We start from the raw sequence: 24,819 nt of genomic DNA, 5'->3' as shown, positions 1-24,819 counted from the left end.
GTACAAGTCGCACACGCACACATTTTTTTATTAAAAATGGAAAAATGCAGAATGTTTCCTGTGGTAGGTTTAGGGAAAGGGGCAGTGTAAGGGGATAGAATATACAGTTTGCACAGTATAAAAAACACTACGCCTACAGAGAGTCCTCATAATGTGTAGTTGCACCAACGTGTGTGTGTGTCATTCACTGAAACGCATATTTAGCTGCAGCCAAGTGACTTTGCGTGACCCACCTTTTCCCACTCTGTGACCCACAGTTTGAAAAACCCTGCTCCTTTTTTTTGGGGCTTTATTTTACATAAATAAAGTTTGTTAACCATTTGGACATAAATATATTAGCTAAACATGATTATTATATGTCATGAGTCATGATGTGTAACTCTTCTCTCTCTCGGAGTAGAATGATAATAGCCGTTTGCAAACATAGCCTACCAAGCTAGTTTATGTGCTTTCTATCTCATTCAGTCCATTTCCTTTATGTACCCTGCTTGTCACTGATGTGATTTGTACAAGCAACAAATCTCAGCGAATACAGCATGATTTAAATGTTTCTGTCAACACTGAAACAAGTTCTGGGAGTACACAATGCATCTTCTGATGACACATTTTGTAGCCCAAACAAAAGCCTCCAGTTCTTCCACCTGACACAAATAGAAATGAAAATAAAGTCAGAGAAAGAGACCCTTGCAACTCCTGTTTTAGGATTCAAAGATAACATATTGCACTGAAAAGAGAGGGAATTTTTTTTGTAGTAGATTTTACCACACACACTATCTCTTCCGGTTTCTGTACAGTAGAGCTATTAGACAGGGCTAAGATGATTGTGATGAGTTTTTGTTAGTGAAATTACCCCATGATTGCTCTATTTCTTACCAAAGCCTTTGGAAGCACATTAATGAGCTCAGTGCTTATCCACATGACCATCGGGGGACAAATCCAATTTCGCCTGTAAAATAATGACAGCCCCTACTTGGACCTCAAAAGAGACAGGCCAAATTACAGCCAACACTTGATCATCTGCTTCAAAATGACCATGTATTTCTCTAGAGGGAGGCTAAAACCGGCTTTGATAGTTTGCCTCCGGACAAGGATGAATGTGTGGTAGAGAAGTACAGATGCTGTTAATATGTGGAGAATGCCTGCTTACAAGTAAGGATTTCCAGTTGGGACTTGATTAAGGTCAGTGTTTAGGATGTGTGGTTTAAATATACAATTATTTGTTTACTATTAGTGAAATTCAAAAAGATAGACTAAGAGCTTTGTGTCTTTGGCATTGTTCAGTGATACACTGAGCATCAAATACTGGGATTTTTTTTTACAATAATAATTTATAAACCTTTCTAAACAGATACAATTGGATCAATTTTTTTTATGTTGTTGGTATAATACTGTTCAAAAGTTTGCGGTTAATATATATATATTTTTAAATAAATTAATAATGTTATTCAGCAAATTGTCATGAAAAGGTGCAGTATAGACATATTTAAAAAAAAATAACTTATGAATAATCTAATTTATTCCTGTGTCAAAGCTGAATTTTCAGCATCCATTCAGTGTCACATGATCTTTCAGAAATCATTCTAATATGCTTATTTGGTGCTCAATTATTATTATTATTAATATTTTACCATTATCAATGTTGAAAGCATTTGTCCTGCTTAATATGTTTGTGGAAACTGTAATGCATTTTTTTGCAGGATTTTGTGATGAAGAGAAAGAAACCGCATTTTTTTTAAATGTAGAAATTTTTCACTACTGTTCAATTGAATGCATCCTCTCTGAAATCTTACCCCAGCTTTTGATCTGTGTAGTTGTTTGTTGTATTTTTTATTATACAATCTACTTTGTGTTTTGCTTAGGAACATCCCTTAGCTGTGTAAATTCACATCTTGCTTCAATATGCAGCACTGCATCAAATACGCTTAGACCATCTCATGGCAGAAGAACAAATAAAACTCATTCCACTCTTTTTGTGAAGGTAGGCTTCAGTGATTTCATTTAAAAAGACATAATATCTGTCAGAGGATGCTCTTCACATCAGGAAGTGAAATATTGCCCGAAACATGGGTGAAGTAGATTATCTCATTAACTTTAACAGGCTCATTTTTTTCTCTCACTGAGATCTAATGGAGAGGATTCGGTCAGTAGATTTTAGAGGAGGCGCCTTAGTCCCGTAACTGTGTTTGTGAGAGGGGGTGATAATAGCAAAGAAAGAGAAAGACAGAGGGAGACACATTTGTTGTGGGCTATTAACTTGTGAATGAGAGAAAGTGAATCGCTGTGTTTGTATGGAGCATTACCTCCCAATTATGCAGTGAACGTCTGTGTATGTGATTATATCACAGTTAGATATCTTTCTATCTATCTATCTGTCTATCTGTCTATCTGTCTATCTGTCTGTCTGTCTGTCTGTCTAACAGCAAAATACACTATGATACGTCAACCTGGTCACACTAAATGCATCTCTATAGCACGGAGTGCGTGTATCGTGCAATTTAAACGTGGGAATTAGTTTTTACGTGCATAGGATACACATGGGTAGGTTAGGGTAGGGTTAGTAGTGGTGTGGGGTGCGTGTGTATTACATGCAATGAAGTGCCCATAAAATGCACGCATAAACTCATTTTCGTGTATAAATTGCACGATAAACACAATGCGTGCTATAGAGACACATTTTCATGAGATCAGGCTGGATACGTACTGTGAAGGTCTAACCATCAAGAATATTTAAAAGTCAAGAGTTTATTCCATCCTGTGTTCTCAGCATGTGAGTGTGTGGGATGTTTCTAGCTCAGCATCATATGTGCTGTCACACTATAATTTAAAGAACTAAAAGCTAAGGGCCAGTAGATGTTGTGAGAGGCCATCTAAGAAAAAACCTGCAAGCAATTGAGCTGCTGTGAGTTCTGTGCTTTAAACTCGCCAAACACTGAATCAACCAACCGCTGTTCTGCTTGGAAACCTGGAATCTGACAGAAAAAGTAACCCAAGCACACCTCTCCCCAGACCAACGGTGTTAATTATGTTTAATTGTAGGATATTTCATAGTAACTCACTTTAATGGGTAACACTTGTCAAAGTCAGGTCCTGCTCAGTTGGGTTTTGGTGTACAGTGCCAAAACTCTCTCTCTCTGTGTGTGTGTGTGTGTGTGTGCGCGCATGCGTTTTCCCTCAGGAGATCTTACACCACCTGAAAACAAAGGAGCTCTTAGACCATCAAGCCATCTTACACCGCCTGAGAAAAAAAAAAAAAACTTAAAAAATAATCTTTATTGTCATATATGCACACAGTAGTACACATCAACGAAATGGAGTTTGCAGCTCTAAAAAAAAGACACATAAAACAATAAGTAATAATCAAAAACTTTTTGGAGTAACAGGCTTACATTTATTTAAATAGTCACTAAAAATCTTTAAAAGGGTGTGGGGGACCATTCACTTCCATTATATGGAAACAAGCAACCTGAACATTCTGCCAAATCTCCTCTTTAGTCATCTGCTGAAAAAAGGGTTTTCGAGTAAATTGTCTCTGATATTTTCACTAATGTTTCTTGAGTTTAATTCATGCTGTCTGTCATAATTCTGCCTCTTTCATGAGTGGCACGTGTGCAGTAGTGTGCAGCATGGTAATGCCATGTGGTCTTGAGTCCAGATCAAGTTCACTTTCACTTGCCTTTGCTCCTTCAGATCAAGTTTTAACACACCCCATCCTCTGTTTACACACACAGCATTTCACACAACTTCACACAACACAACAAAGTTCCAATTGGCAGCGTGCATATTGACCTTGAGTCTCTCAGCACATATCAGATCATGCCCTTCTCCGGGTGAGTCTGGGCTTATAGTGACGATTTGCCCATAGGAGACGAGTTGGAAAGATATTTTTTTTGCTCTGTCCGTGCCAAACTTATGTCTGACTACTTAGCAGCATCTCTATTTAATTACACCGCCCTTTCACGTTTTCCTTTCACACATTCTTTTGTTCAGCCAGCGCGTTTAATTATCTCTGCCTGATTCTGGTATTATTTTACAAGAATGAAGACTTGACTGTACCCTCAACCTCTTAATATTGCAGTCAATCCAAATGAATGTGCTATATTGGCATTGCTCTCTCTCTCTCTCTCTCTCTCTCTCTCTCTCTCTCTCTCTCTCTCTCTCTCTCTCTCTCTCTCTCTCTCTCTCTCTCTCTCTCTCTCTCTCTCTCTCTCTCTCTCTTTCTTTCTCTTTCTCTTTCTCTTTCTCTCTTTCTCTTTCTCTTTCTCTTTCTCTTTCTCTCTCTCTCTCTCTCTCTCTCTCTCTCTCTCTCTCTCTCTCTCTCTCTCTCTCTCTCTCTCTCTCTCTCTCATCAGCCAGAGTATTCCCTCACTGTCCACCCTCGTTTCCCACATCAAACGTTGTAGTGCCACATTTCTCTCTCCTCACCCTTTGGGTCCAGCTGGCAGCAGCAATCTGTATGCCATATGGGCCACTGCTATATATAGACCAGCACTTTCACGTCTACTGTAAATCCCTCCATCTACTCCGCATCCTATAGGGCTGATGAAGGTCATGAACTTACAAAACGTGCAAAACAAGAAGATGTCTATGGAGGTTAAATCCCTTAGCACGAGAAAGCGATAGAGACATTTGGATTACCTTGCCACGTGTGTATGCACCTTGGTCAATGGACGTGCAGGTAATTCGTAGGATTAAGCAGCGTAATATGAAATTGTTTGTACAGTGCCTGGGATATGATCAGGCCATGTTTTTTTAAAAACGAATTGTTTGGAGGAGAAGAAAGCTGGAAGGTTATCTTTGGTGCAAAGTTTTAATTTCCTGTGTTGTCTGCCTATATGGTCTGGGAATTTCGACCTGTTGAAATAAGGCTGAACAATATTTCGAAATAGTATTGATATTGCGATATGAATTAGTGTGATCATCAAATGTATTTAATTAAATGTGCTGCAGTTTCAGAGTAAAGCATGACACTATGTTTGTGCAGCTCATAATACAGGGTTTTATCATTTTAGAGCAGCTCGGTTCATTTACTGAGCTTATAACTTATAACATAAAAACTTTGAAAAATAAGAAATTAATTGTAAATATTAGAATTGTAAATATAAAAATCATCATTATTTAATAGTCATAGCCTATTTAATGGGTTGAAACTTCCATTTGTTGACTTTAAACGTAAATATCCACATTTTTCACATCCCAAATAGTTCAGCTCGCAAAAAAAAAAATGTTTCAGCTTTTTTTAGATACATTTTTCTATGCAGATGCACCTCTCTACAAAATCTCCCCGATCACACTATGATGATTATTTCCAGTTAGAGCTATTCAAGTCATCTGGTGAAAATTCATGCATTTTATTGTTTTGCGATTGCTCTGTGTGGCAAACGTTTCGTTTCGATCAGTTTGCTTTGTCATAAACAGCATAATGAGTGTTTTCATTCCATAAGGAACGCCAGAGTTGCGTGCAGACAGGCGTGATCGGGTGGGTGAATTTGAAATGGGGCAGTGAAGGAAAACCATCAGAGATTCCATATATACTGGCGGTCCACATACCGACATGGGCTTCAGTAGGTGGAAAGATCCATTCAAGACGCTCACATTTGTGTTCTTTTTTTATATATTTTATGAGACAGTGATGTTCCTGTCTTCAGTGCTTGGAATTTTTTGGAATTTATTTAGTGAACTCACGGCACCAGCATGCTTTTGGTGGAAAAGGGCAACTGTTAACCATTAAAAGAGAAGAATCAATAACTATAATCATACTATATAAGAGTTGCTAGTTTGCAGCACATGAACCTTATTTTCAGATTTTGCCTTTTTTCTTTGATTCATCTGATTTTGTTTGATGTATTGATTGATGTATTAGTACATATAGATTTTCCAGACAATGCCATATTTATTGCATTATAGAGTCGTAACGTAGATCCCGTTCATCTGTCTGTTATAAGGAGCACATTTAAGCAGGCAGAGAGAAAGAGAGAGAGAGAAATGATAGATGTCTTATTATATCTGCCGGTCTGTATCGATTAATCTGTCACCATCGTTTGCTCCGTACACGCACATTGTTAGCGTGGATATATGGCAGGGTGGTTTCTACTCAAAACACACACACATGATTTGTGGGCCGGATTATGGTATATCTCTGAACTGTTCCCCTGTTGTTCTGTGGTTCGAGGCTCCACACCAACACACACATGGAGTCGGTTTGGAGGGGGAAGCATCCTGTCCACTTTTATGGGTTGACCAGTGCCAAAAACACAGACCAGGCCTTCATTCTCCAGATAAAGGACATTACTGTCTTAAGTTTATTTTCATGTCCAGACTTTTTCATCAACAGGTCTGGATTCTAGAATTCAGTCCAATATATGCCTTATAACAGTGCAGGAATGTTTACTTAATATTGTAAAAAACAACAACACTAGAATTACACAGCCTATCTTCTGTGACTTTGCACTGTTGCCTATATCATATAAAAGCACATTTATGGGAAAAAAACCTAATTTAATTAAGTATTAATAATGGATTTCAGAGCCATCATAGGACTTCAGCATAGTCGTATGCTCAGAATACTTTAATGATACTTTTTGTAACAACACATCACCATCATTGTAAGAACAAGAGTGCTGCATTTTGCCTAAGATCTCCAGTTGTGTTTTATTTAAAATATTAAATGCTAAAATCATAAGGGGGTTGGAACAACACAAGGACGGGTAAACGGGGACAAAATCTTCTTTTTTGGATGAACTATCTCTTCAAAGGCTCATTGAGCAAATCATCTTGGTAGGTGGGCAGCAGCTGGCACACGGGGACAGAGGGCACAGCAGTTGTCTCTGGATCAAACACACTGGGCACAATCCGTGTGAGAGGATCACGTTGATTCTGCATTCCTTCAACTTTTGCAGAGGATTTCGAGCACAAAGGCAGATCTCTGTGAACTCTACTAGACAGAATCCTGCACACACATGTCTCTCTGCACAGCAGTTTCTTTTGTTCTTAAGCTAAATTGTATTACTACATTATAACCCAAAATATAACCCCCTGGTTTGAGCTTTTCTTTTAGATTTAGTACATTTTGTGAACATGCTTCATATAGACTATTTTATAGGATGAAGCCACAGTATTTTGTACTATTTATCATTGAAGAAGATACAGTTTTTCTTATAGCATCATACCAGGCAATGGTAAACTCGGGTGCTTCTGAAATGAGAGAAATGATCTAGTGCCAGTATAAAACTAGTCCAGTATAGTGCATATTTCCATGGTAAAATTATCCGTATAAAGCGCATAACAATGTTGCCAACAATAAGTCTGAGTCTACAGTTAATAAGTCTACAGTTTTTTTTCTGTATGGGTATTTGAACTTATTTTTTAATGATACTGTAACTTAAACGTTGTTGTTATGTTTATTATTTTTTATATTTAATCCATCAATTACTATATGTATACTATACTTTAATACATTTTACATTTATATACATGTATACTCACACCACAATATTTTATCTGCTTATTCACCTTTCAAAAGTTTGGGGTCAGTGATTGTTTATTTTTATTATTTTTATTATAGATTATTACTTTTATTCACCAAGGATACATCTTTGGAACTTTCTATTCATCGTGGTTTCCACAAAAGTATTCAGCTGTACAACTGTTAAGTAATGTTTCTTGAGCACCAAATTAGCATATTAAAATATACAGGAATAAATTACATTTTAAAATGTATTAAAATAGAAAAGGGTTATTTACATTTATATATATTTTACAATATTTCTTTGTATGTTTGATCAAATAAACGTAGCCTTGGTGAGGAGAAGAGACTTCTTTCAAATACATGAAAATAATCGGCAAGCATGCATGAAGTTTTCTGCAGGGACTATAGCTTTGTGCATTTCACTGATAGATAAAGTTTGGATGTGACTATCTGAAACTGTTCCTAGATCAGTGGTTATTATGGGCAGCTGTATCTTGAAACAGCAAATTAAAGCAGTTAGGTTGTGGATGGATGGCTACAAAATGTTGTGCAAGCTGAGGTCATAAATCAAATGCCATCGTGTGCATGTTGGAGGCATGAAAGCAGAATGCCCGACTGCAAATTATGAAGCTGAATTGCAAGATCATGCATGATTACTAGTGTTGATGCATGGATTTTGTGTTTGTTCTCTGGATCAGCAAAATCCGTTTTGCCAATGTACACTATTACAATTTGATCTGAGAGCGCTCCCATGTAGAACTGTGCCTGCATCTCGCACAAAAAATAGAAAGAGAAGGGACAATGGATGGAAGATGTTCTTGTTCATCTCAGAATGAAGTGGCTTAGTGTTCCAGAGTGTTTTAGCCCTCCTGCCTTCCATGAACACAAACACACTCACACATCTGCTACACTCATATGTAATGATCTCTCCCTTAAGTGCTCAAGACCAACCATATACCTGCAGCTGCAAATCTTACAGATGGGATAACAAGCAAGGATCCAACACATATTGACACACACTAGATTGGGTGGATTGCTTCAGGTGTACAGACAAGAAGAAGAAATTAGACATTACGTTTAAAAAAGATGAAAATCTTTGCTTATCGAGTCGGAGAATATTCCCTCATTCCTGTGTGCATCACTCACATTAACAAATGATTTTGTGTCTAGAGTGAGAGTCAGTCCAGCAGAGCCATTAATACTTACTATGGAAGTCTAGAACAGAAATGTGAAGCTTTTTGTTAATCCATTCACGTGAAAATGTTTGTTTTGAGGTGACAGCATGTTAGCCTGTATCCATAGGGGCTGTAATCTTTATGCCAATCATGCCATTTATCCCCTTTGTTACACATCAACATAATGTTATTTTATTTTATTCTTTTATTTTATTTATATATATCTTTATTATATTTATTTTTTCATGTAAGACTAAAGTTGAAAATTCTCTATTTTTGGCCTGGGAGGCAATGTTCATTTCTGAATAACCTGTATGTCATGATCTCCTCAGTGCCTTAAAGAAATCTTAAATTTATGGTGTGGGTTAGCAGTCACTTTCCGTCTAATTAAAATAGAGTGCTTGTGTTGAATGGCTTGTTCCATCTCTCTCTCTCTCACACACACACACACACACCGACACACACACACTAAGAGAATTTATAAAGATGTAAACAACCTCAGTAAAGCCATATGACGTCTGGTTTGTACCATAGAGTACAGAAGCCTGTATAAATAATGTAAACGACCCCCTGACAATTCAGTAAAGAACTGGAAAACTGCTCATGAACTTCAGTCTCATGATATACTGGAGCCATTAACCAGGAGTGTGTTTGAATGCGTCTATATTGTGTGTGTGTGTTTGATGACGATTAATGGCTAGGGTTTAGGCGATCAGGATCAGGAGGGTCAAAGGTTACATATCTGAGCAGACTTCCATATATTTTAATGTTTCTTTTCTCTCCTTCTCTGTGTGTCCTGCTCTTTTTAAATCGGTGGCTCCTGAAATCATGCCTCTCGAAATCTGAGGTGAGCTGAGTGCAGAAATAAAATCATAATGGTGATTTGTCAATGAAGTGTGTGTGTGTGTGTGTGTGTGAAGTGACTGTGAACCCTAAAGCCGACATCAATCTAGATGAGACAACTCCCATTTGTTTTCATCAGTAGAAAGTGTGTGTGTGTGTGTGTGTGTGCTGACTTAGTCACATCAGCTCCTTTGAGGCAGGACTGCTGGGCTGTTTACATCACTATCGCCATGACAACTCCTTCCCACCACACACACACACAGTCTGAGCCATCAATCATCTCCAGGAAATGAAACTGCGTGCTGATCCCCGCACTCTTATGTTTGACACAGCATTCTCACACACACAGGTACACTGTAAAACATGTTAATACATAAAAATGAAAAGAATGTACAAACACTGCTGTGAAAACCTTTAAATTGCTGGCTGTAAATAACCTCGCTAAAATTATATTACATAAAATAATTTGATTTCTTTACCTTATTTTACTGTAAAGTACTGTACATACAAATTATATTTTTGGCAAATATACTAGCTACCTTCTACATTTACCTTTAATATTAATTTATTAATGTAATAAAATCAAGAATCTGTGGTAATTCTCTTTAACATTAATTTAACTGACAAAAGTACAAAATAAAAGATTTTCACTGTTTTCACTGACAAATTTTGATTTTGATAGCGTCAACACAGTCCAAACATGTTGGGACATGTTTCCCACTGTGTCACAGTTTAATTGAATTACACTTCTTTTTAAAATATGTGAAGTTTTGCAAGTGTATTTTTTGCCCAATCTTACCTGATACAAGACTGTTTGCTCAACAGTCTGTGGTCATTGTTCTCCTTTTCATGATGGGCCATACATTTTCAATAAGAGATAGATCTCGACTGCAGGTACAGCAGTCAAGCACGGTGTGTCTAGAAACCACTCTGTTGTAGCATGTGCTATACATCAGTGCATTGAACAGATGTATAGCTTTCTCCTGAGCCCATGTTGCTGTATATATAACACATTAGCATGATGGTGTCTCATGCAATGCCATCGGAGGGCTCGAAGGTCATGTATAGTCAACATTGAATATGTTCAATGTTGAATATGTCAATGCATACCTTGCCCTACATGGACTGAACTTTCTCTAGATTCCCTCAATCTTTTCACAAGTATGTCTGGTAGTTGGTGAATGACCTAAATACGTTGCAATCTTACGTTTTTGTATTATTTTTTATTGTTTGACGATTCTCTATTGAAATTTGGCACAAAGTGGTGAGCCTTGACCCTTATTTGCTTGCAAAGGCAGAGTCTTTGGTGAATGCTCCTTTAATTCCCAAACCTATTACCAGTTCACATACTTAATGTGGACCGTTTCAAAACAGTTTAACTTGGATATTATATATCTTTCCAGTTAAACTTTTCACTAGTATTTTGCCTCTGTCCCAACGTTTTTTGCAGTGTGTTGCAGCCGTCAAAATCAAAATGTGTTTATATTTCTAAATTTAAATGAATTTAGCCAGTGAAAACACTGGAATTTTCTTCTTTGTACTTTTCCAGTTAAATACAGGTTTGAGAGAATTCAAACACAAATCACAGATTGGTGTTGCATTTAAAAAGATAATAATGTACACATATTTTTACATGTAAAATAATGATAATAATAATAATCATAAAGTAGCATAAAATACAGACACCAAAATGTGTCACGTGAAATTATGTTGTCATCATATTTTACTTTTTGGCAACTACAGCAGACTGTACTTGGAGCAAACACATTTTTTGTTTCATATTTAATAGGGGTTTTCCCCCCAAGTGTGCATCATCTCCAAAAGCCACGGGTGTCATTGTTTTTCTCTTATTTTATTCTTTTCTAACCTATTTTTTTAAATCAATTAAATATTTTTATTTATTTAGTTGGTTTCTTAGTCTTGTTGGCATGAGGATCAATTAACAGGAGAGTTAATTTGTTGATGAAAGTCAATGGTGATTTTTTTTTTTGTGTGTGTGTGTGTGTGTGTGTGTGTGTGTTTCAAGGGCTTTTATATGAAAATAAGCCCTGTGATAATTCAGCCATCTGAAATATGTCTTATAGAGACACAAATAATATGACTTTGCCAAGAAATGTGATTAAATTAGATTCAAACTATTTCACTTTCAAATCACACATTTATTTGAGCAAGTTTTACATAAAAAGGATTCCTTGTGTGATCATTATATTCAGAGCAAATACAATTTTTTTTGAAAGGAGGAGAAAATGGTTTCTGAACTGAGAAATGAAGGACTGTAGACCAAACTGGGAAGAACATACGCCTATACTTTCAAGAAGCATCAATCCACTTTTAATGTTCAAAATTAACAAAATGTTGCCATTAATAATGTAATTTCGTTGCACTTTTAATTACACTAAACATCTCCCAGCTGTGGTTTTAAGTAATTAATTTCATATCATCTTTTCATGCGTACGCATTATCTTCAAAAAAACACACATTTCCTGAGTGAAGCAGCATTTTGAGAGGATACAAGCTGAAATCACTGACGCTAATGATTGCTCATTAATCATATGTCTTGATAAAGTTTCGACAAGACAAACTCCTAGACTCTGAGAGAGAGAGAGAGAGAGAGAGAGAGAGAGAGAGAGAGAGAGAGAGAGAGAAAGAGATGGATTTTAATTTTTACCACAATGTGTTGGCACAGCAAAAAGTAGTAACACAAGTTTTCTTTTTAGTTATGACAACTTTGAGTGAAATTACGTTCTACCAACTAAAAACATTGAGTTAGATAAACTTAAAATATATAATATAATAAATAAAAAATATTTGTAGCATAAACACACATTTTTAAGTTGATTAATAAGTCACTCCAACTACTTAAAGCTGCAGTCCATAACGTTTTGTGTTCAACATTTACAAAATGTATATAATAAGCTAGTACATCATGAATCCATGGGTCGGCACCGCTGCGGAGTAGCCCAGTATGCCTGACTCGTCATAGATATCAACAGAGAGAAGTAGCTCCGGCTACAATGTTCTTCAGCAAGACGCATACAGTTCTATATATTAACTGCTAAAGCACCCAAAGTTAAGGACTGCAGCTTTAAGTTGTAGCCCTGGAACCAATTAATCTTATCTTTCAGTTAAAATCCACAGCTATTTTAGCACATTCTTAATGTAACTTATTTAGCATGTACATGTCTTTAATAAGCAAGTAATATATTACTTGTCTCTGGCATTCACACAGTCATTACTCATAGAGTCATTAGTATTTACCTTCATAATACTCTTCAGCACAATGGTAACCACAAAAACGGCAACATTACAGAAACCCTTTTAAATGTCAAACATAACGGTAGCACTTTATTTTACAGTCCTGTTCCTTATGTATGCTATGTACTTATTATAGTTATTACAATAACTATAATAGCTAGGTACTATAACCCTCCTTAAACCCATCCTTAACCCATGTAGTTACCTTATATTAACCAGTACTTTTTCAGGTAAGTACACGTACTGTAAAATAAAGTGCAATCAACATAACTTTCACAAAAAATGAATGTAATTGATGTAATTGATCAACATAATTATCGAACAGAACTCAACAAAATAATGTTTGCAACTTATTTAACCAGGGCCTAAAATATATTTTTTTTGCCAATGGCCGGTGACTTAAGAAAATTTAGCAGCACAAAAACGGTTAGTTATGAAACAAAATTTCACATTTCTCCAAGTTTGATTTTACCACAGGTAAAACTACTTAACTAATATACATTTAATAGCCTACATTTTTAAATACAAGTAAACAGTCAGTAATAAAATAAGAACAAACAATCAAATTAAAAGCAAAAGCACAAATCCTCTGAAAAATGCGCAGCACAGTCGAATATTTTAGTTTTACTGTTCTGCAATAGTGTTGTAAATAAAGCTTAAGCACTGTTTTCTAATTTTGTCCTCTTTTGGAAGGCCAAACAAAGTAGTTTAGCTTTCGCAACGAAAAACACTGGTGGCGCCGGCAGCAACAATAATAAAACAATAATAAAAGTTACGCCTTCTTTCTTTGCGTGTATAGTGACTTTTCACTGGTGTATAGTTGTGTGGGCGTTTTCGAATGAAGCGTTTTAGGAAGGCATGGCTGAGCCTTTACTTTTAACAAGAATATCTCTTTGGGTTTGAGGCTTTGAGCTTTGTAACTCGGCAGATCTTATACTTGCACTATATAAGTCAGCATGTGTTAATTTCACTATTTTCCATGCAGGCTCCCATATATAAAGCACTCCGTTTTACAAATATGTAGGACCCGTGCTGGCAAAATGAGTTGCAATGAGCACATTTTCAAAAATTAGTTAATTATTTTAACATTCTCTATTAAAAGAACCTTACAAATTATGTATGATTTGTTGGAATCAGACACAAAAATTACTAAGCTACACCTGTTTGAAGTCGATAGAATCAGCAATATAGAGTAAATATACAGAAATATAGAGTAAGGATCCAAAACAAAATCACATAGAAAACATACCTTAAAATCCCTGGTAATACCACCAAATTTGGTACACACGAAGTCAAAATCAAATATCTATAGAACAATTTACCGGTATATATTCAACTTTTCCCCCCATGATACCACAATTGTTTGATTAACATTAATGCGACAGACAGCCTATATATCAAGACCTACTGTACCGCAGGGATCCAACAGAGCCTAATGTTACACATTAAATGTTTTTCCCCAACAGTTAACCAAATGTTCACTTAAGACATACTGTAACAGAAAATTGTTTGCGTGAATGCTCACCTAGATTCTTAAATACTGTATTTCTGTGTATATATATCGGGATCACACGCTGTCGAGGCATTTTTGTGTGCACGCTTCGGATGTGTCAGTCAGCGTGAGTAAGATCATTTTATCTTGTTCAGCATGAGTTTAAAAATCACATTTCATTGGTAAGACTCATGCCATCGAGAATTTGCTATGAATATTCACAAAGTCGGAGTGCTGCACTTTAAAATGATACCAAACTTATGCTGAGAGGAATGTATTTCAACTATAATGGAGAATTATAACACACACACACACACACACACACACACACACACACACACACACACACACACACACACACACACACACACACACACACACACACACACACACACACACACACACACACACACACAGAGAAAGGAAGGCCCTTCCCATCGTGTTGGGGCCGGTAAGGAAACAGGAGATAAATGTGAAGGGGTTAGATAAACTGAGATCTGGCACATAGACCAGCCTGAAGAATAATACTCGCATAACAATATACCCATCTCATAAATCTACAGTATAACGAACGAGAACGAGAGTGATAATATCCCAGCTATGGAAGCCCTTATGAACATTACTGTGACCAGTCATATAAACAGGGAATTTGAGCTTGTAAAATCTCCCTTTTTACTGAAGATTTAGTTCCTTATCAACATTCAGTTTTTCGAAAGAGAAATGCTGTGCAAAGTCGCACATTCATCAGACGAACACCTTGTTTTGACAGATACTTTCCTTCCTCCTTTCTAGTGCAGTGCAGTGTGTGTGCATTTGTAGCTGTGTTTGATACGTTATTTTGATACATTATTTTTTATAATGTAATTTAATATCCTTTGTTACGCATATTGAAGCACTGCATTTCTTTCTGTCATGTCATTTTAGCTGAATGTTTTGAGAATTCATTTCTCTGTTGAACATTGACATTCAGGTTCATTCTTTCAGTGCCAGAGAAACCGAACAAAAGAATCCTGTATGATACTACAATGAGTAGGCTGATAGCTCATAAAATGTGCAATAATTTTGCAAAACAATCCAGAAGAGAAAATAATTGAATAATGAGGGGACTAATGACAGTAGAAATAACAATGAAACATTGATTCAGGTTTCATCAAACATGTCTGTATCTGTTTGAGGTGAGTCAGTTTCAATAAATATAGGCTATGTATTTGAATTAGAATTTTTTTTGCAACATTATAAATGTCTTTACTGTCACTTTTGATCAAATTAATGGCTCCTTGCTAAATAAAATAAAAACTTAATAGTGACTTCAAACATTTGAACAGTAGTGATTTCAGTATATAATACGTATTTAATAAATTAACTTTTCTTTTATGAACCAGGGTGGAACAACACTTTATTTCCCAGAAAGTATTTACTTTTGTCTTTGAATTTCTTCTGGAATTGGTCTGTTTGATTCAAATTCCAACATGTGAAATGAAGGAAACCCAATTCACAAATTTTGAGCATAGACGTGTAATTTCAATATGAGGTAGCTACGGGCGATCAGGTGTGAGTTTGGTGAAGATGGATACCTGCCTTTCAGCTATCAGTCTGTGGAAGAAGAGAACAGACTGAAATGCATTTCCTTTGCTACACTCACTGATGTACTTCTCTCATTTCACTTCACTTCATTTGAACTTCTGTCCTGCTGGTGCAAAACTCATACATTACTGCACCATCGCACCCATTCTGTCTATTCAATTCCAATTCAGTCAGTTACTGTATACCAGTCTGGATTATTTCATGGGACTTTTATACTGCTTCATTGTCGCATTTTGGAGCTTCAGGGCACTAGTCATCTGTTTTTGTTGTATGGAAAAGAGCAAAATGACATTCTGCAGCATATATTCTTTTGCTTTTGACAATATGGCATGATATAAAACTCACTGCTTAAGAATTTCTTAGTGTATTTACTCTGGTATCAAAGGACTCTTGCGTCTGCGAATGGTGTGATGATAAAATCCACACTCTCTCTTTCCATTTGTCAAGGTCATGTCTGTCTGCTTTCACATGTGAACATTTGTTCTTTAATAGATTGCCGTAGCCCTCAGAGGACAAAGCACACTTTGTAAAAATCTACCCGTTGTTTTAATGGCACATTTTACTATTAATATGTGCTGGGAGTCTTTATGAATGTATTCTCCACACCTTTTATTGGAACTAATATTACATCATTTCATAGCGGTCCTTCCCAAGGTCACCTCTAAGATGCTTTATGAGAGTAGTAAAAACATGGATTTAATGAGAAAACGGCGTGTACAAGTGAGTGTCTGGAATCTACTATCAGCCCTCTAGTGTTCATGTATGTAAGTGTGTATGCGTGTGTACAGCTTGTGTTGGTGTGTTGTGTGTCCTTGTCCATTAATATGTTACAGAGGACACGGCTTGGAGCTGCTAAATGTTTGTTGCTAATGTTATTGGCCATCAAGAGTAAATAAAGCACATGACCATATCAGAACACTTATTACACTCGTGCAATTGACAGGCAGTATTTCTCTCTCTCCACAAAACACCGCCATATGACTGACAATATATTTAGAGCTGTTTGCTAATGCACTGTGGTTGACCAGCTTCACCAGCCAAGTTTTGCTGGTTTACAGCATGGCTATGCTCTTATACCATCCGTCACCAAACCACACAGGCTAACCAGACTGGATCAATATGGAAATTCAGTAGGGAGGGATGGAGTACAGTCTGTTCAAAAAGTTACACCTATAATTCAAGCCTAATTTTTACACTTTTACAAAAAAAAAATCTAATGGATTTTTTTTGGAATATGCATGTCAGTGCCTAATCATCTGAATTATCAACACCACAGACAGAGCCTTATTTTCATGTGTGAGAAAAAATGAGAATAATTTTTTCTAAATTTTTATATAAATAATAGCATTTATGCATAAATAATACAGTTATGGTATGTTTAATGCACTGAGGAAAAAGAAAACTGCACAGCTATAGGTGAACTTAGGTTCATGGGGACACTTTTTGCCATTGAAATGAAGTGTCCCAAATAACCTGAATTCACTCCTATGATCTATGGAAACATACTTTACACATGATACTTTACAGTATATGTTTTTTAAAGGTGAACTATGCAGGGAAATTTACCTTAACAGAACAGCTTCGCAGTCATTGGAATGGTTATATTACTTTTTTCGAGTTTAATGGTGGCCGTCTCGCTACCCCCTGGTGCCTGTGAGTGGGAAAAACCCCTTGTTTTTTGCAACTTTGGGTCAATAATTCTGTCATTGTTGCGCTCCCTCACGCTGTTCGAACCCGAAGGAAGAAGACGTTTTAAAGAATGTCCCATCTGCTTTTATGTCATTGATCTACTAGCCTATGTTATCTGAGAATCGCCAACGATTTTTTACGACAGTGTTGTCAAATATCTATTCCGAAGCTGTAGGGGGAGCTCTATAGAGAAACATGCGAGCAAAAAGCGAGAATACAGCGAAGAAATTCCCCAAAATGCATAGCTCTGCTTTAACAGTTTCAATTGTGACGTCGATGTTTCCAAAAGCTTTTCCCCTTTCATTTTGTTTACATTTAACTGTTATTAAATTACATAGTTACATAATAATGCATAACATAGATATAAATGTTGAGAAGAACCCTTATACCTGTGACGTCACAAAACCATCTTGATTGCAGTATGAAAACTAATGCTCTCTTCTCTCTTTCTCTTTCTCCTCCAATTATAGGTAAAACTAGACAGGACAGACGAGATTGAGGGAAAAAGGTCAACATGTGTTGGTTCATCAACAGTATAACAGCGCAGTCTGCCAGAACACTGACACCACACGGATGAAGAGTGAAAGAGAGAGAGACGGGTAATCTCTAGCATGACTAATCATTCTGCCTGTCAGAGCCTAATTTCCCAGTAACCTCTAAAACCTTTCCTCAACTGCATTAACAGCAGCAATTGTGAAACAACCTGCTCTTATTGTGCCTAACAATGCGGTAAATGAGTTCATTAAGCACCTAAATTACCATCTACAGCTTTTCTTTCTATCATTCCTTCATTTAAGTGAGAGGTAAAATGACATAAATTAAGAATATGGTTCAGAGTGCGTCTTAGGAAAGTGATACATGGAAATTCAAGGCTTATGGTAACACCCAAAATTTTATATAAACAAGATGAGTGAGTTATGTGTGACTTGCGTCTCTGGGCTTGGGCTAACACACACATACTCACACTCTCTCTCGCACACACACACACTTTTCCCTTTGGCTGCTTTGAGACAAATGACGTTATTTGGCTAACTGCAAGGTCAATGCACGGTGCTGTTAATATATTTACGGATTTGAATTTCTTTAAGGTCAGCAGCTCACTTTTTACTTTAAGGTGTGTTTTAAATGTGTTTGTACCAGATATACGCTCAAAGTTTAGACATGATTACTCTTAATTTAAAAAAAAAAAAAATTGTGTGTGAATGTGATGTGAAATGGGCATTTTTAATGGTTCTTTTAGAAGAGCTCTTCAGGACCGCATTGACTTTCACACACACACGGAACGGATGGGCAGCAGTGTTTTTTCATGTCAGCATGGTTATACAGAGGTGTAGTAAAACATTTCCTCTTGTTTGTTGTTCTTTGAACTTTAAAACAGCGCGATCGTTCACTCACACACACATTGCACAAGAGGAAATGTGCGAAGTTTGTTCAGGGTGCCAAGAGTTTCTCAGCCAAAAGTAGGCCTACATCACATGCACACATACACATAATTTTAAAATAATTCCTCTGTTTGACCACTGTGGTCGCCACATTGACAGCAGTTTGACATTTTGTCAAAAAATATAATAAAAAGTAATCCGCCTCAGTATAATTGAGACTTTTTTTCAGATTAATTAAAGCACACACATATTTCTCTAAAGGACAGTATTTTCACAGAAGACTTGTTTTTACCCGTTTTTACGGGGTCCGGCCGGGCTCAGCCCGAAGGAGCGACGTGGGGCCGCCTTCCCGTGGGCTCACCACCTGCAGGAGGGGCCATAAGGGGCCGGTGCTGAGAGGATCGGGCGGCAGTCGAAGGCGGGGGCCTCGACAACCCGATCCCTGGACACGGAAACTAGCTCTAGGGACGTGGAACGTCACCTCGCTGGCGGGGAAGGAGCCTGAGATTGTGCGTGAGGTTGAGAGGTTCCAACTAGAGATAGTTGGTATCACCTCTACGCACGGCTTAGGCTCTGGAACCACACTCCTTGATAGAGGATGGACTCTTCACCACTCTGGAGTTGCCCATGGTGAGAGGCGGCGGGCTGGTGTGGGTTTGCTTATAGCCCCCCAGCTCAGCCCCCATGTGTTGGAGTTTACCCCGGTGAACGAGAGGGTCGTTTCCCTGCGCCTACGGGTCGGGGATAGGTCTCTCACTGTTGTGTGTGCCTACGGGCCAAACGGCAGTGCAGAGTACCCGGCCTTCTTGGAGTCTCTGGGAGGGGTGCTAGAAAGTGCTCCGACTGGAGACTCCGTCGTTCTACTGGGGGACTTCAATGCTCACGTGGGCAACGACAGTGTAACCTGGAGGAGCGTGATTGGGAGGAACGGCCCCCCTGATCTGAACCGGAGCGGTGTTCAGTTATTGGACTTCTGTGCTAGTTACAGTTTGTCCATAACGAACACCATGTTCAAGCATAAGGGTGTCCATCAGTACACGTGGCACCAGGACACCCTAGGCCGTAGGTCGATGATCGACTTTGTGGTCGTTTCATCTGACCTGCGGCCGTATGTCTTGGACACTCGGGTAAAGAGAGGGGCGGAGCTGTCAACTGATCACCACCTGGTGGTGAGTTGGATCCGATGGCGGAAGAGGAAGCTGGACAGACTCGGCAGACCCAAGCGTACTGTAAGGGTCTGCTGGGAACGTTTGGCCGAGTCTCCTGTCAGAGAGATCTTCAACTCCCACCTCCGGCGGAGCTTCGACCGGATCCCGAGGGAGGCTGGAGATATTGAGTCCGAGTGGACCATGTTCTCCACCTCCATTGTCGAAGCGGCCACTCGGAGCTGTGGCCGTAAGGTCTCCGGTGCCTGTCGAGGCGGCAATCCCCGAACCCGGTGGTGGACACCGGAAGTAAGGGATGCCGTCAAGCTGAAGAAGGAGTCCTATCGGGCCTGGTTGGCTTGTGGGACTCCTGAGGCAGCTGACGGGTACCGGCAGGCCAAGCGAACTGCAGCCCGGGTGGTTGTGGAGGCAAAAACTCGGGCCTGGGAGGAGTTCGGAGAGGCCATGGAAAATGACTATCGGCTGGCCTCGAAGAGATTCTGGCAAACCGTCCGGCGACTCAGGAGAGGGAAGCAGTGCCCCACCAACGCTGTTTACAGTGGAGGTGGGCAGCTGTTGACCTCAACTGGGGATGTCGTCGGACGGTGGAAGGAATACTTCGAGGATCTCCTCAATCCCGCCGTCACGTCTTCCATTGAGGAAGCAGAGGCTGAGGGCTCGGAGGTTGACTCGTCCATCTCCCAAGCTGAAGTCACCGAGGTAGTCAAGAAACTCCTCGGTGGCAAGGCACCGGGGGTGGATGAGATCCGCCCTGAGTACCTCAAGTCTCTGGATGTTGCGGGGCTGTCTTGGCTGACACGCCTCTGCAGCATCGCGTGGCGGTCGGGGACAGTACCTCTGGGATGGCAGACTGGGGTGGTGGTCCCTCTTTTTAAGAAGGGGGACCGGAGAGTGTGGTCCAACTACAGGGGGATCACACTTCTCAGCCTCCCCGGGAAAGTCTATGCTAGGGTACTGGAGAGGAGATTACGGCCGATAGTAGAACCTCGGATTCAGGAGGAACAGTGCGGTTTTCGTCCCGGCCGTGGAACACTGGACCAGCTCTATACCCTCTACAGGGTGCTGGAGGGCTCATGGGAGTTTGCCCAACCAATACACATGTGCTTTGTGGATTTGGAGAAGGCATTCGACTGTGTCCCTCGAGGCGGCCTGTGGAGGGTGCTCCGGGAGTATGGGGTCCGGGGTCCTTTGCTAAGGGCTGTCAGGTCCCTATACGACCGGAGCAGGAGCTTGGTTCGCATTGCCGGCAGTAAGTCAGACTTGTTCCCGGTGCATGTTGGACTTCGGCAGGGCTGCCCTTTGTCGCCGGTTCTGTTCATAATATTTATGGACAGAATTTCTAGACGCAGCCAGGGGCCGGAGGGTGTCAGGTTCGGGGACCACACGATTTCGTCTCTGCTCTTTGCGGATGATGTTGTCGTGTTGGCCCCTACAGACCAGGACCTTCAGCATGCACTGGGACGGTTTGCAGCCGAGTGTGAAGCGGCTGGGATGAGAATCAGCACCTCCAAATCCGAGGCCATGGTCCTCAGTCGGAAAAGGGTGGCTTGCTCACTTCAGGTTGGTGGAGAGTTCCTGCCTCAAGTGGAGGAGTTTAAGTATCTTGGGGTCTTGTTCACGAGTGAGGGAAGGATGGAACGGGAGATTGACAGACGGATCGGTGCAGCTGCTGCAGTAATGCGGTCGTTGTACCGGTCTGTCGTGGTGAAGAAAGAGCTGAGCCGCAAGGCGAAGCTCTCGATTTACCGGTCAATCTACGTTCCTACTCTCACCTATGGTCATGAGCTTTGGGTCATGACCGAAAGAACAAGATCCCGGATACAGGCGGCCGAAATGAGCTTTCTCCGCAGAGTGGCTGGGCGATCCCTTAGAGATAGGGTGAGGAGCTCGGTCACTCGGGAGGAGCTCAGAGTAGAGTCGCTGCTCCTCCACATCGAGAGGGGTCAGCTGAGGTGGCTCGGGCATCTGTTCCGGATGCCTCCTGAACGCCTTCCTGGGAAGGTGTTCCGGGCACGTCCCACCGGGAGGAGACCCCGAGGAAGACCTAGGACACGCTGGAGAGACTATGTCTCCCGGCTGGCCTGGGAACGCCTCGGTGTCCCCCCGGAAGAGCTGGAGGAAGTGTCTAGGGAGAGGGAAGTCTGGGTGTCTCTGCTTAGACTGCTGCCCCCGCGACCCGGCCCCGGATAAGCGGAAGAAGATGGATGGATGGACTTGTTTTTACGTCTTTCTGTTCTTTCCTTTGAGGATTAATTTGATTTATGGCTGACAGAATAATATATTTTTTAACGCAGTCATTTCATGCAGGTGATATGTAAAGCTAAATGTAAATCTATTGTCAATGTTAAAAGGATAGTTCACCCTAAAATGAAAAGTGCCATAAATTACTCTACTTGTTACTTGTTCTAAGGGTCTATGTCCTTCTTTCTTTTATGGACCACAAAATAAGAAAGAAAAAAATCCCGCTCACGCGTGTCCATATATTAGCTACAGTGAATAGCGACCAGCATTAAGCTTTTTAAAAAAAAAGATGCATCCTATCCAGATTGATTCCATGCAACACATGTCATATATTCCAAGTGTTCTGGGGGTTTACAATATTCAATTTATTGTATTATTTAACAAAAACCCTGACCTTGGCCGTTCGTGTTCAGCTATGTGACGTGCACATTCATGTGACTCTGTTAGCGCTGCACTTCACTCTGTCTCACATAGAAATAACACACAGAAAAGTTGTGAGAAATCAAGATGAACAAAAATGCGACACAATACATTTACCTACCTTCTTTTCTGTTGTGAAAATATCTGTTACAAGAAGTTATAGTTTTCTTATGTTTAATGTGTCATCAGACAAACAAAGTTCTGGTCCGGTGATATTTGACTTCACGGATCATTTTTTGGTATTTCTAGGAGTTGAATTTCATGTCACGTATTTATTAATCTTGATTTCTCACAACTTGTGTGCTTTTCTGCACTGTAAAAAGTGATCAGTTGACTTAACTTAAAAAAGTGAGGAAGCCTTTTGCCTTAAAATTATTAAGTAAATAAATTTCATGTGTATTTGGAGAAAAAAAAAAAACGTAATGTGAAATATGTGCTAATAGTCACACGAACACGAATGGACAAGCGTGAGTACCGGTAGGTATTTTTATTATTATTATTATTATTATTATCCTGGTGGTCCATAAAATATAGAAGGGTATATGACATTAGAACAACACCAGGGTAATTTATGACTTAATTTTTATTTTAGGGTGAACTATCCCTTTAACAATAGACAATACATTTAGCATTTTAATGTCTGAATTGAATGTCTATATGCAGTGATATATCTGTGCTCTGACTAACCTGTCATCCATTTTGTACTTATGGAAGACAACATAATCAGTGTCTATATACAATCTGTCAGATGATTTGGCCAAAAAATATTCTGAACTTAAATTCTTGTTTTGTTGAATATGCTCTTATGGAATTCACACACACAGTCCAGCCTGCTTGTAAAAGATGGATGATATCTGCGGTTGACCTTTTGAGCTAGTCATGGTGAAAGGCAGTTTTGCTGGGCTTGGTGAGAAATTGATTCAGTTATGTGTCTGACCTCAGCTGTTGGCAGAACCTGCATTGTATATTACAGATTTGCACCATGCATATTCATATCTTTATCTAATGACAGCTTTTGTCTGCAGTTTACATCTGTTAATGTTTAAAGCAGCATTTTACTTTTTCTTCACCACAATTTTCAGCAATGAATTCAGCTTAAACTATTTGACGTACAGACACAATTATAAGTTGTTTGTTTGTTTTTTGTGTCTGTTTTTAATAAGCGTTATAATATTTTGTAAGATTAAAGTCTAGAACTTATACATTGATAACGTTCGCCATTCATAAACTACCCGACATTGATGATATCATTGTAATATTTGCATACTGAATTGTAATTTGTCTATTTAAATTCTTCTTTGGCAACCTTTATGACGGTGTCACATGATGTGTTTATTTTCATGCAGAGCTGACAGAAAATATAAGAAGTGTGCTGAGTATAATGACAACGGCAGTTTGTGGCGGCTGTGATATCATTTAATTGACACAGGACTAAAAACCGACATTTACTGAAAACATTACCACCATTTGCTGCTGCCCTGAAAGTACAGATATTTCTGTCAGGAAATACGAGTCTAGTTCTATAAAATGCACAAATTATTAGTTTTGAAAACAGACAGAACTGAAACCGACTAGGTTTATAGACACGTTTTTAGTTTTTTTAAATTGTCAGCACATTTATGAGAGGCCAAATCAGTATAAAATAGGGCTTGTTGTGTGTGTGTGTGTGTGTGTGTGTGTGTGTGTGTGTGTGTGTGTGTGTGTGTGTGTGTGTGTGTGTGTGTGTATGTGATGCTTTTGGCAGTGAAATTTGTTTGCACTCTCTCAGCCTCTCTGCCTTAAATATATAACTGGCAAAAAACATAAAGTAAATTAAATCCAATAAAACGCAGGCTTTAGCCTCTCTCAAATTTGGCCCTGACTCTCCCCCCTGCTGCCCAGTTACACTAATTAAACAAATAGGAATATTCATAAATACACAAATGGACGGCCGGCAGAAACACATCTACATCCACACCTAAATCAATAAACTGCTTCCAACTGCTAGCTAAATTATTACCATATTTAGTTAGATTCGGTGTACCAGTCGAATGAAATGCCAGCTCTCTAATGGCACAGTTTCTGTAATGATTTCAAATCCATGCAAAATCAACTGCTTAACCAGTCA

General features: G+C 39.1%; 1 long non-coding RNA gene across 1 annotated transcript in view; it reads left to right on the top strand.

Annotated features, from left to right (window-relative positions):
* The window catches only part of LOC307001275, a 192,584-nt gene that overhangs the window by 87,450 nt on the left and 80,315 nt on the right, over positions 1-24,819 (top strand). Inside the window, exon 3 of the long non-coding RNA XR_013798197.1 lies at positions 17,974-18,102. This is a non-coding gene — a long non-coding RNA (uncharacterized lncRNA). The remainder of the gene's footprint in view (positions 1-17,973; positions 18,103-24,819) is intronic.

This window comes from Phoxinus phoxinus (assembly GCF_949152265.1).
Source record: "Phoxinus phoxinus genome assembly, chromosome: 7".
Taxonomy (NCBI): Eukaryota; Metazoa; Chordata; class Actinopteri; order Cypriniformes; family Leuciscidae; genus Phoxinus; species Phoxinus phoxinus.
The sequence above is the reverse complement of the archived record's forward strand: the minus strand, read 5'-3'. Positions and strand labels throughout refer to the sequence as shown.